We start from the raw sequence: 13,633 nt of genomic DNA, 5'->3' as shown, positions 1-13,633 counted from the left end.
GGCAGCGGTATCTGGAGGAGAAAGGCCTCTACCCGGACTCGATGCTAGGGTTCCGAGAGAGGCTCAGCACGCAGGATGCAATGATACAACTGCAGCACGAGATACTAGAGCGTCCGACAACGTCGCAGGACAATAGAGCCGTGCTGGGCCTGGACCTGCAGAGGGCTTTCGATAAAGTAAGGCACTCTGCCATATTGGCGCAGGTTTTGGAACTGGGTCTGGGCAAGAGGTCCCACGACTACATCCGCGACTTTCTGTCGCACCGGACGGTGGAACTACAAGCGGGGGACCTGGAGCTGCCGGAGAGAGAGCTGGGCAGCGTGGGTACCTCCCAGGGAGCGGTGATCTCGCCGGTGCTGTTCAACCTGGTGATGATCGGGGTGGCCAAACGCCTCTCGGGGATCCCGCAGGTTCGACACACGATATATGCAGACGACATTACGCTTTGGGTCCCCGGGGGGAGCGACGGCCACATCGAGAGTTCGCTGCAGGAGGCGATAGCGGCGATCGAACAGCAGCTGGCGGGCACCGGACTAAAGTGCTCCCCGCAAAAATCCGAGTTGCTGGTGATTCCACCGCCGGGCAGGTACCGCAAGAGAGCCGAGGAAGAGGCGAGTAAGATCAAGTTGTTCACGTGCGATGGGACGGAGATCCCCAGAGTCAGCAAGCTGCGAGTGCTCGGGATGCTGCTGGAGGCGAACGGCGGCAACGGAGCCACGGTGGAGAGAGTAATCACAAAGATGGGGATGGCCACCAAACTGATCAAGCGGGTGGCCAACAGATCCAGCGGCATGAAGGAGGAGAGCCTGTTGCGGTTGGTGCGGTCCTTCGCCACGAGCCACGTTGCCTACGTGGGCGCCTTTCACCCGTGGAAGCGCAACGAGAAAGACCGCATCAACGCGGCGATCCGCAAGACGTACAAGGCGGCGCTGGGGTTACCTGAACAGAGCCAGCACGCAGAAGCTGCCCGAGCTGGGCGTCCACAACACGCTAGAGGAGATCGGGGAGTCCCAGCGAGCGTCTCAGCTGGAAAGACTGCAGACCACGCGGACCGGAAGAAATATCATGAAAAGCTTGGGCCTGGGTCCGAGCAGAAGACTACAGGAGAAGAACGGCCTGCCGGAGGAGGTGCGCAGAAGAGTGCGGGTGCTGCCGCTGCCGCGGAACGTACACCCCGACAGCAACCGAGAACGGCGGGCGGCCAGGGCCAAGGCGCTGGCCGAGATCTACAACGACGACGCCGGGGCCACTTACGTGGACGCGGCGAGGTGCCCGGACCGCCCGAACACGTACGTGACCGTAGCGGTGTCGGCCAGGACCGGAGAGACGCGCAGCGCCTGCAGCGTGAGGGTCTCGACCGCCGCGCAGGCGGAAGAGGTCGCGATCGCGCTGGCGCTGGCGGATCCGGAATGTACCACGATCTTGAGTGACTCTAGGACAGCCATATCGGGATATGCGAAGAACGCGGTGTGCGCGCAGGCCGCGAAGATAGCTGGTGGTGCCCGTGCGGGGGGCACGTGCGAGCAGGTCACTTACGTCCGGTGGTTCCCGGCGCACTCGGGGACCGCGACGGGAGCGTACCCGAACCGCAACGAGACTGCGGACGCCGTCGCGCGTGAACTTTCCGGTCGCGCAGCGCCACCCCGCGTCTCACGCACGGAGGGTGAAGAGCCAACGGAGCAAGAACCTCTACTCAACGGTGGAGAAATCCTGCAGTGGTACAGGCTCGGCAGGAGGGAGCGGCCGCCGCCGCACCCGAGGCTCACCCGAGCCGAAGCCGTCCTGTATAGACAATTGCAGACCGACTCGGTACTGACTCCGGCGTTGGCGCGATACGTGTGCCCCGAGGTATACGTGGACGCAAAGTGTAGTGAGTGTGCGTGTGCAAATGCGACGGTGGCCCACTTGCTGTGGGGTTGTGCGGAACACAGTGCGCGGGGGTATGACGAGAGTCTGCCCCAGGAAGCCACGGACTCGATGAACTCTCACGAGTACGAAACACAGCGAAGGACAATCCAGCGGCTGGAGGCGGCTCTCGGCCGGCAGAAGCGCAGGGAGGCGCAGGCGAGGGGAATGGGGGGTGACCCCCGGAGACCTTTGTGGCGCCGCCCGCGCGGAAGCCCGGGCCGAGGCATCGTCGCGAGGACGACAGTATAGTCGGGGTGGGGGTGCCCTGCGTCGCACTTGAACCCACCTCCGCAGGATATTTATTTCTCAATAAAGTCATTTTCTCTCTCTCTCTCTGGTGACCTGAAATTAGAGTGGTGTCCACTAGGAGCGCCTGAAAAAGATGAACGCCATTGAAGATTCGACAGGAAAATAATGTCGGGCTACATCAAAGCATGTGTAGAATCTACGAATAACATTACACACCATGCAAAATCTATCGAATGTCTAGGATTTCTAGTACGAAATTTGAATGTCTAGGATCTAAGCGCGGTTGTTTTTGCGAGGTGGCAACGCAAGGAAGTCTTAATCCAAAAACTTGCAAACCTCAGAAACCGCTTTCCAATCGCTCGCCATTACGAGTCTAGGTTACTTTTTAATACGACATAAGTTTCACGGCAGAACAGGTTTTCCACCGCTCCTAATAAATATCCTTCCATGGAGTGCTCCAGCAAATTCCGTCACATGTATGTGAAGGCTCCGCAAGTTGTGGGCGCGGCTAAGCGCAGTGTTCTTCCTGCCGCCATCACAACCTTTAAAACTAACTGGAGCACCAGATGCCATAGGCAAGGGCCGCAGTCCACCTGTGAGAATAAAACTTGTAATACACACTTTCGTGTTTTCCATCTAACCGGCAGCGGGACAACTCTACCGAAGTGCCTGTATATAGGCTATACACGCGAGGACATCACTGAAATTACTCACCTGTTTTTCGAAAGGGCTTCTTGTTGAACAGGTCGCCCGGAAGGCTGGTTAGGCACACGTTCGTGGCGAGCCAGCGGTTGATATACGCCTGACGCTTCATCCCGCGCACCGACGTCTTCTTCGGTCTCTTGACTCTGCCGCTTGCAGCACGCCAAGAGAGCACCTACTACCACTTTGCCGAATCTACAACCAAACATATTGCAACACCTTGAAGTGCAGGGCAGGAGAAAGCAAGCTTCAAAATGGCTGGTTAGGTTCACATATCACAAACTTAAGTTTAGAACGGAGACGCACTTATCAACTTCCTCTATCCCGGCTTTCGCGCTTGAAGCCAGCGGCCGCATGTTTGACTCTTTTTTATATGTAGTTTTCAGCGTAGCTGGTATCAAGGGTGATAAAAGGCAATAACTGAAGCATAAAAGCTCATGCGCACACCCTCAAACAATATCTGTATGCGGAGGAAACCATAAGATGAAAATTCATACCTCCCAACTAGTTGTTGCTACACGATTGCAGAAAGCATGGTAACCTAACCCACTGTTTCAATGTTCTTGAGTGCAATGTTATTCTTAAGTATAGGTGGACAAAGAGTCGACATTGGCAACAATGACTATACAATGCCGCCTGTGGCATGAGCCAAAAAAGCGCGCTAATTCACTCAGTGAAGGTGGTAGAAAATCGAAGTTTTAAACGACGCCCAGAACGATTACGTATGCTGCGTCACTGGAATTTAAGCACGTGGCTGTAAAAACATTGCAAACAGCAACAAGTGAAATGTAGATAACCACACCCTTCTTTAATTCCAAGAGGTCTTCCTTGCTAAGGTCAAATGAATGCATGATGCACGAATTGTGTTTAGTATCGTTGTATTTGTGAAACACATCAGCGGAGACGTTTTTTTATAAAAAAGGGACGCCTAAACCTGGTGTTAGACAACTTCACTTCTCCTCCTTCTCGGCCGCAGCCGGCCGCGGAGACGGAGACAGCAGAGGCCGAGAAGTGAGATGCCATGCATTGGTGTGAGCTTCATTTATTGTTTACTAACTCCTAACCGGTGCCCAAGGCGCGTACAAGGGCACTACCCTTGCCAGCGGTGGCGCGCACAGACGCGCGAGAGGTTGCGTGATGTTCTCCCAGGGCATACAGCAAGAACTCCGAGAGTAGACCCGCAGCAGTGCTCGGTGAGTATACTCTCTGCCTGCCCCGACTGCGCATGCGCTGGTACATCAAGCGGTAAGACAACGTGCTTTCACTCGTTTCTCTATTGGTTCTATGTTCAAATTCTGCTGGCGCCAGTAATTTCTTTTATTTGTTCGCAAGAGTTTTCTGTTGACACCAATGGTCGCGACAGAACCCTAGGGGGGTGGAGGTGCAAAGCCAAAAGAGACACTTATTGTTTATGTTACTGGCTCTACCCTGCTTCCTAGCGTGCCACTGTGCTCCCCCTCAAATGGGGACCAATTTGGCAACCCTGCTTCTAGAAAACAAGTAAAAGAAATTTGCAAGATGTTTTTGTTATTGGCGAGGGTCCGCTCTTACACGTGGATGTTTTCTCAGCGTCTACCTGTTAAACTACATGCGGATGAGCGGCGAATAAGCAACGGCAGTTAGTATGGCTACACTTGCAATTAGAAAACGCATGACGCGACACGCAATATATACAGTAGGGGTCTATACAGCCTACTGAAACGCAAAATTCAATCAGGAATGGCGAAATAAACCAGATGGTAAAAATAAGATGGGAGAATTTTGCCTAGTTTTGTTACCGTTAGTGGTTTGCAGTATCCGAAATAAGTGCTGAGACATAAAAGAATCCGAAAGTTATTATCAAACGGGTACACCTACGCTTCACAAAAGAACCCTCTTGTTTCTGCAGCAGTCAAAGTAGAACTTATTACTTCAAAGAGTTACACATGTGCGTTTCATTACACGTTCGTGGGTCAACCGGATTTCCACTAAACCATTGTTGCGCCACCGGAACGCAGATATGGAGTAATTATTTTGCGCGTAACTTTCGATACTGTGGAGGAAGCTCTACATACCCCTTGAAGAAGTTCGTAAATAACAATTCGGTCTTCGTGACCTAATCTAAAACAATGTGCAACAGACCCAAGCATGAATGCTGATAGTGGTTCATACAGCAATTTTTCCTTATCTGAGGATCAGATTTTCTTTTTACAGCTTCTATTCCCAGTTTTTTATTCAAGGAAAGTTAGCTTTTAGTGTTTGTGATCTGTGCACGAACAGCAAGCTGAATTATGTGTAGCGGGTGACTGGACCACGCTAACCACAACTCCGATATTTGTTTGGTGGGCGCATATTTTAGGGGAGCTTAAGTATGTTATTCCTTTCAAAGGAAAGCTTTGCTACTTTCATCCAGCGATTTCGCGGAGGTGGCACAATGTGACATTTTGAACGGAGACATACCCCCAGCGACAGCCCCTCGAAGCGCACTGCGTGATCAGCCGGGCTCACTGTCGGCGCTGCGCACAAAGGAACGTTTTCTGTCGTTCTGCACAGAACGAGCAGCTGTAGCCGACGCCGCGGCGGCTGAAGCAGCCGACCACCCCCGCAGCCTCCCATGCATGCGGAGCATGGCGGTCTGGGGCACCGTGAATCATCTCGCGCCCGGCGACGGTGCGTTCGCACCACAAGCGCTGCGTTCACAGAGCCTCCTTCTGTGAACGTTGCACGAAACCGAACGTCTTTGAGACGTGGTCGGCAACACAGCTAAATGAAAGGTTAACCAAACAAAACCAAGGGAAAAACAGACAAAAACCAGCTTTCGTTGTGGATATTAAACGTTAGATGTGCTAAGAAGCAATCCTTTTTGGAGGAGGGTTAAAAGCCCCCACTCGCATAAATCCCGAAGTTGTATGGCAGCGTTACTGCGAGTTAAAACTCCGGGTTAGCAAAAATCTGTCGGCGCATACTTGCGGCGCCGACTAAAGACGCCGGTATCCGAAGAGGCTGGCAGAACTAATTGTGCGCGTAGGAACCGGTCCAGCACAATTCGCGGTGCTCCCAAATGCCTCTGTGGGTATCTGGTACAAGCAATTGATCAGAAAGTTGACATTATTCGGTTTCACATAACGCCTTACCCGGTTGAAGTTGAAGCTTAAGAGTTCAATTTTTGCAGCCTTTGTCTGTCAATATGAGGGGCTCATGTATTGATCATGGCCTTGTAAAGAGACAGCACTTCGGAAAAAGCCTTGTTTTCTATGCAAAATAACGTTTCTGCTTATACATGAGGCATATTAAGGCGGAAACAACTAACTGATCTGGAACTCACCATTCATGATTTTGAAAAGTCGGAAAGATATGCTAGCGTGAGCGGACGATAATAATAACATAAGCCGGCTGTTTACGCGGACGCTCTCAAAGCGTCACTGATAGCTTTTGTCGTCTACGTTAAAACGTACTGCAGGAAAGCCAGCTTTATGCAAGGGATTTTACAAATTGAGGATGATAAGCGAAGGCAAGAAAAGGGACTAAAATTGATGCCCGCGGCCGTTATCCAACTTGGGAAGCCAAACCTGGGAAGTGGTATTGAGCTGATGTCCTCACTGTTGCCACATTTTGATACTTTTTGTCTGCTTTTTGTGAAATCGCAACAGCTCCATCAAAAACATATCCTTCCCTGATCAGGATAAACAGGCGCTGCCGTTTGGATTTTGGCGTTTGTCTTTTACTCAGGTTTCATGGTGCCATGCTTCACGTTCTAGCTATCTTTCACTTAGGAAGGAGGCTTTGATTTTTATGAAGTGCCATGTCATCTCCATCGCATGTTTACCCTTAACTTCATGCAATTCAATGCAACATTGATTTCCCCCAACACACTCAAAAGCAATACGAATTTTAAGGGCCATTTGGAGCAGTTCGAGATCACTCTTCAGAAATAATGTAAAAAAAAAACAGCCGACTTGTGCGCTCAAGTGTGAAGGAAACCGACAAGGCTAGCTGGAGATTTGGGTCTGTTCTATACTGACCGGACGCACTTATATTTGTAACTGATTATCATATAACTGACCAGTTTATAGAACATAGAAGTAATCCAGTATAAGAAATTGGCATGAAACTAGAACCCGCAAACCACCTATTCCGAATTCCCAAAAATTCTCATCGTAACTCTATCTTGCACACTTTCTTTTGCCGCCTCCAGAAGGCATGCGGATGTATACGCCAACTTCTGTTTCTTAATCTTGACATCACCGCAAAAAAACCCCATAGGCCAATGGGTGGCCGCGTTTATTTTTAAGTAAAAACGTTGCGATCAGATGCAAGCGTGGCAACCACTGTTCAAGCATGCATCATCAAAAGAAAAACAACGTGAGCAAAATATTTTGGTGCCGGCTGTAGCAGTAAAATCGGTTGAACAAATTGGCATCCCTAATACCTTTCTAGCTTGAGTGAACATTGTGGCATCAGTGCTGTCTCCGGTACCTTGTGCAAAAGGTAATATTGATTTCAAGATGGCCACGGCTGTAAGGTATAAAGCCGTGTCAATAAATGAAAATCAATTCCTCACTCACGCTATTACATGAATTTCACTTCAAGGCAAAGCTAAGGATTGAAGCTATTTTGAAAAGCCAGCCTTGTGTTCCGTTCCGGTCAGGTGCCTAAAGCCGGGGAGAAAAAACCGCGCGAACGTGCCGAGGAATGTTGGCTTGGATAGACTAGCGATGCGACGCCCGCCCGTCTTCTTTACTAAGGCCAAACCAGTGTATGTATTATGAGGATGCGGCCGTGACTCCCTTAAAGACATTGCGCAGTAAGTGAATCAAAAACTTTATCAAACGAAACATAACAAAACTACCACGTGACAACAAGAGGCGTGGCCGCGTAAAGACGTGTACGAGAGCTGTTTGAGAAATCGAAACTACAAATTATTATAGCTAAAATAAACACCGGCTGCAGCGGCCTAAGGCGACTGCTTCCGCCTGATGGAACGACCGCGTGTATTATCCTCTTGAAGATATGACTGATTGTAGGGTTTAACGCACCGACGCACGCAGGTGATTAGGTGCGGCGTGGTGGAGAGTTCCGGAATAATTTTGACCCCCTGAGGATCAATAACGTGCGCCGAAATCTTGTACGCATGGGCGTTTTTGCTTTTCGCTTCCATCAGAAAATCGGCCGAAGCGGCCGTGTATCGAACCTGCGTCCACGTGCTCAGCAGCACAACGCCTTAGACACTGAGCCAAAGCGGCAGGTCTCTTAAGGACCTGCTGGAACGGCCGTTTCGGAGGTGCCGCCCAATTATGGCGCACAAATGCGCCTGTTTTGACCTTAGCCGCCCAATGAGGTCTGGAAATGTATGGCGTCAGGCATTTCGCATTCCTGGACGTGTTTGCGGCGATAGCTAGAGACGTCTGGACGTTTTAAAACGTCCAGGCGTCTCTCTTTTCTGCTGCCTAAGCTCTGTTGGGGCGTAAGACTATCGCCTTTCGAAGACGTTAACTACAAAGTGGGCATATATGACGCAATTAGTTTTCAATCTGCAGTTTATATTTTGCTTGTTTAGCAGCTTCTGCCCAAAAGGTAAATTCTGCAAGCTTCATTCAACTGCAATTGAACACCTTTCCACCTGCGTCGGTTGTGGTTGACGCTAATGTAGGCGTATTCCAATAGTATCCTAAATCAAGAATTACTCCTCTTCTGTTACATCGTCTGTGACGCTTGCTGTAGTGTCAAGTGCAATTATAAGAATACTGTCACTGCTACTCAGATTGATCCAAAGTATAAAGTTTAAACAGGCCAAAGCTCCACTTGGGATATAAGGAGCAACCCGGTAGAGGGCATCAGGTAAATGATAATAACCAGCGATTACTTAAAATGCGCCAAAAGCTCGGCGGCAATTTTGCAGTTTGGCTTTTTGCCTCATTCTGAAAATTGGCCGCCGCAACTCGTAAACCAATCCACCTCCTCGGCATGAGAAACACAATGCTTTACACACCGGTTTCGCGTGCCGGTTGCTGACATCAATTCTATGGGCACATGGCCCTGTAAGTGAGCCTTGCGAATTTTTTCGCTGCTCTGTCACTTTCTATTTTTGTGAATTGATGGCCTTGGTCGGAGTAACGTTCGTAATTAATGTTCCTACAGTACATGTTAACATGATTACAGAATTTCAGTTTGCAGTGATCTGGTATTTTGTGCTTCAAGTACTAAACTATAAACGAATGCTTTGAAAAGTATTTATGTAAAATAAAAACTTTTTCTGGTTTGAAATATAAATTTGTAGCAAAACATTAAACACGGCGGGAGCGTAACGGCTTTCGTGATTTGATATAAAAATCTACATTAGAAAAGAAAGTTTATCACTGCTGGTTTGCACAATGTCTACTCACATGGGAAAGTTCAAGTGTAACCCACACTCACATTCAGGCACCTTTTTCTCTTTTATTTTACAGTTATATCGAGCAGGCTGATTAGACTATCAATGCTTCGAATTACTGTTCCACCCCCAAAACGGGTCGTGCCACACAGAATGCAGCGATATCGTTTGCGGAAACGCTGGCAGCTACTGAATAATCGCACCAGTATGCGCACAGTGGCGTCCACTGTTTTTCGAAATATGAAGACATCGCTAGTGTTCTCGCATTAAAACAATACTTGTTTTTTTACACTATGAATGCTGTCATCTGTCCGGTAAAATGAGCCCTAAGAGAAATAATAGTAACTTAGGAGATGCGGCGTAAAAGAAGGAGGCACTTTCTTAATGCCTTGTAAAAGCACAGGAGTGAGAAAAGAACTGTTTTCAAAGTGTCTGGGATAAACGTTTACCGGGCACTTTATCTGCAAACGTGCTTGCTGCTGCACCATTTGCTTCGAGTACGGAGTCTCATCGGAGTCGCTGTTTCTGGCGGTTGCAGGGCACTTAACATGCCGCACTAAATTAAATAGCATTTTGGCATTTTTCTGTTTGAGCTACGTGCGTCTTTATAGGCGGAGATAAAGTTTATTCGATGCGCCTAAAATTTTGCATTTCAGGTGTACAGTCCCTACAAATAAATGAAGAAAAATACTGATGATGAGAAAAGCAGAACTTTATTCATTGTCCAAACAGGAAGAATAAAATGTGATTCAAACCTAAAATGTCTATACACTTTTTCTGGAGAACCAAATAGAACTGCCACAGGGGTGCGCAAAGTAGCTGGGAGTTTTTGGTAAATATATCCAGCCGATGGCGATGTTTACACCGATTCAGGATGATCATGATGATGACGTGCACAAAGAAGCAAGTTGGGACTCCCTGACGAAAAGCACCAGGTTACAGCTCGAGCAGTTCTGGAACCGAATGATCTGTAAGAAGCGCCAAGAAACACAGAAAACCGAGATAAGAGTAATACAGCTGCATACGTAGCCTTGGTTTGATTCTTGACTAAATGTACACCCGCCCAATTTTTTACCAATATCACGTGAGCGTCGACCATTCCGTCGATCAGCGTCGTATGATGGGGTGATCCGATGAACTCGGCGAGAGTAACCGCATGCCAATTAAGCAGAGGCCGCTGCTGCTGTCTGCTAGGCTGTTCCAAGAGCAGACAGCCACACCCGATGTTTTTATTCGCTTATCACACTACCCTTCCACCCGCCGTTAACGGGGCGAAGAGGGCAAGTGAAAGCAAGCGGTAACAGCAGTGCGGGGTGTCTGCCTGCTCTTGGAACATCCTAGCCGACGACGGCAGCTGCGGTCTTCGCTTAGTGCGCATGCGGTTACTCTCGCCGAGTTTGTCGTATCACCCTATCATATGGCGCTGATCAACGTAACGGTCGACGCTCCCGTGATATTGGTAAAAAATTGGGCGGGTGTACATGCACCTCCTAAGCTGATTGTAATGAAATCAAACGTACGGGCGGGGGGGGGGGGTAAAAGAAATACGAACACCGGAGCCTACAGCCTCCGACGCATGCCGCACCGTCTGGCTGCACTGTCAGTAAACGGCGCGCATGCGTAGTTGTTTCCGAGTGTTTGAGAGTGTGGCCTACTGTTAGGGGAAATACTTGATAAAGAAGCGACGTTGGTCATTTATATTGAGGCGTCTTTTAGGCTCTGTCGCCACTGAGCATCCTCTTATATACTTTATTCGGTAGCAAAGGGCGCGGCAGATTGATTGCAGCTAGCATTACCCCCTTCAACGATCATCCTGATCAGTGCCGACCCAGCGTGAAAAGGCGCCTCAAAATAAACGACCAGAGTCGCTTCTTGATCAAGCATTTCCCATAAGTGTATACCACACTCTCAAACACTCTCGAAGAAGTGTTCATGCGCGCAGTTTACCGAATTTTCAGCCACATGGTGCAGCATGCGTCGGAGGCTGTGCGCTCCGTTGTTGTCATCTCTTTTAATCCCCCCTGTACTTTGAAGAAAGAAAACGAACATCTCAAAGACGCCCAAGTATGTCATATTTTCATGTAAGCAGCTAACGAGTAATCAGCTGCAGCCTCAGTCATCTGGTGACGACCACACACCTGAAGTGGCAGCGTAAAAATGCAGACTACGTTTTTCTTATTTATTGCGTACGCTGTACTTAAGTTGGCCGAAAAAAACATTCCGTGTAGGAATATAACCTTACTGAAGATCGGTTAATTCTGGCGTTCAGCCTTGCCGAAGGTAAGCCTGGGCTATGAAGCACGTTGTAATGGAGGGTTCCGGATTTATTTTGACCACTTTGGGCACCTTTAACGTGCGTCGAAATCTCAACCAAAGGGTTTTCCACTTTACCCATTGCCGCGGCCACCACGACCGCTAACAAATCCCTGTCCTTGGTCTCAACAGAACAACACATTAGCCACAATTCGGTGGGTGGGAATGGGATCAGTTTCTCACCTCGTGTGCGTGTGCCCAAGGAAAGAATGCCTCTTTGCTGGCTTCTACGCTTCTGAGCTGAGGCTTGTGCTGGTTACCCTGTGGCTACTGGCACTGCTCGTTCGTCCGTTGCTGCAGCTGCTACTGCTAAAAAGACAAAGAAAACCGTGCCAGCGTTCAAAGTATCAGTCTGTGTAAATGCCTAAATGGATATAGACCGGCTTAATTACCAGGGTGGCTTTCAGCAGGTATTGGGTAAAAACACATTAGGTGCACTGGCGGTGGGTTTGTTCAGCTTCGGCGAACTGAGTATTTACGGCAATCGCCATCATAAACATTCCTTGCATTGCGCAATACGAGTGCACGAAAAGCTGCTAATATTTAAAATGTTATACGAAAACAGTTCTTGGACAGTTTTATTAAACAACTGGTTCGTTGTGAACTAATTAGTTGGACGCGTACTTTGATTACCAGTTCGTTGTCTCTTTTAGTAAATGAGCATACTTATTTTTGCTTGTTTTTATCCAGGTGCATTCACAAACTGCCTGCCTGGGCTCTTGGGTTCTGAATGGGTAACGATCAATGTTTTCATTATTTAACAACACGCCACCGTTTTTATGGTTTTGTTAGGCGGCCTCAACCCCATATTTAACCGTTTCTCGTGTGCTAGAACATCAACCTTGTGTCCCTAAATAAACATTTGATTTGATGTCATTTGATCCTGCTTCAGCGGCAATGGCATCTTTGAACAGTGCAACTTACCTTGCAACGGTCACAAAGTCGTGTTCTGTTCGTTGGCTTGCTCCTTGTGAGCTAGTCGATACGTCCAGGCAATTTGAAACACGTTGTCTCCAACTTGTCAGAGACTTGTGGATGTAGTTGCCTTCAACACCCCGACGCGAACAGCATGAGCACAGAGACCCCATTGCAGTGTGGCTGGTCTGGCAAAACTACAAATAAATATTTAGGCCTATTGGAGGTATTATAAATAGAAAACTTCACAGTGAAACAAAACATCGCAATATACGTAGCGTGGCCAAGGTGCGAAAGCGTACTTGCCTTGAAGTGAACAGACTAGTTTAGCCTCTCGCTCGGACAGCCGGCAGAGTGTGTGCTTCAGCAAGGCTTCTACAGCCTCCCAAATTTTTAATAATATAGCTGGAGGCACAACCGACCGGCATGTCATCGCCTTATCAAGGCGCTCAGCAGCGATATATGCGAGAGTACGCGCACGCGCACAGGGCTATTTGCTATAGGAGGGTCGTCTGCTACGCGGTTTTGTTGAGAGTTGTACACCCCCTGCCACTGCATCTGAATGACTTTGTGCACCACGCTTCTTTGCTACCTTTGGCGTTAACGAAACGACCTTGCAAGATAAAAAAAACAGGGGGTGTGTTGCACTTACAACAGCGGAGCAGACGGCGCTCCCACAACAGATAGTTGCATGCGCGTGCGCGTACCCTCGCCTATTTTTCCGGTGCACCCCGTGATCGGGCGCTGACATGCTGATCGGTCGTCGCTCCCGTTACGTTATTAAAAATTAGCAGGCTGTACATAGATTTAAACATCCTCCTCAGGCGCATTCGTGGATGGAGTTTTGAAGTCGTAGTTAATAACCTTCTTGTAATCCTCGCGACTGTAATGAATAAACAAAGCTATGAAGACGCAATAAAATTCTAACAATTAATCGCAAAGCCTTCCAAGCTTGCTGGCTATTTCGCATAACAATGTCTGAGCTATGCCCGGTCGTAGTGTTGCCCGAGTGTTTTCAAATACGGCCTACTGGTAAAAGCATTACCTGATATGTAGAATGATGCAGCACACTGCGTCGAACGCTTCATCTATATTTTTGTCGATTGATTGCAGCGTTCAACGCGCCGACGCAACGCCGGTGATGAGGCTCGCCGTAGTGAAGGGCTCCGGGCTAAGCTTGCCCAACTGCGGATCTTT

The 13,633-nt window shown here is 48.8% G+C and overlaps 1 long non-coding RNA gene across 2 annotated transcripts; it reads right to left on the bottom strand.

The window, feature by feature from the left end:
- Positions 1-9,905: 9,905 nt before the first annotated feature.
- LOC144141376 (uncharacterized) lies at positions 9,906-12,901 on the bottom strand. Of its 2 annotated transcripts, none has more exons than XR_013316562.1 (4): positions 12,743-12,901; positions 12,446-12,633; positions 11,705-11,830; positions 9,906-10,176 (listed from the first exon to the last, which is right to left on the bottom strand). It is a non-coding gene; the product is annotated as an uncharacterized LOC144141376 (long non-coding RNA). The 2 variants fall into 2 exon arrangements; XR_013316563.1 differs by having other exon boundaries at positions 12,446-12,624; positions 12,743-12,886.
- Between the last annotated feature and the right edge of the window lie 732 nt (positions 12,902-13,633).

The sequence above is a fragment of the Haemaphysalis longicornis genome, unplaced genomic scaffold (genome assembly GCF_048455015.1).
Source record: "Haemaphysalis longicornis isolate Haplotype H1 unplaced genomic scaffold, Haemaphysalis longicornis Haplotype H1 scaffold_6, whole genome shotgun sequence".
Taxonomy (NCBI): domain Eukaryota; kingdom Metazoa; phylum Arthropoda; class Arachnida; order Ixodida; family Ixodidae; genus Haemaphysalis; species Haemaphysalis longicornis.
The sequence above is the reverse complement of the archived record's forward strand: the minus strand, read 5'-3'. Positions and strand labels throughout refer to the sequence as shown.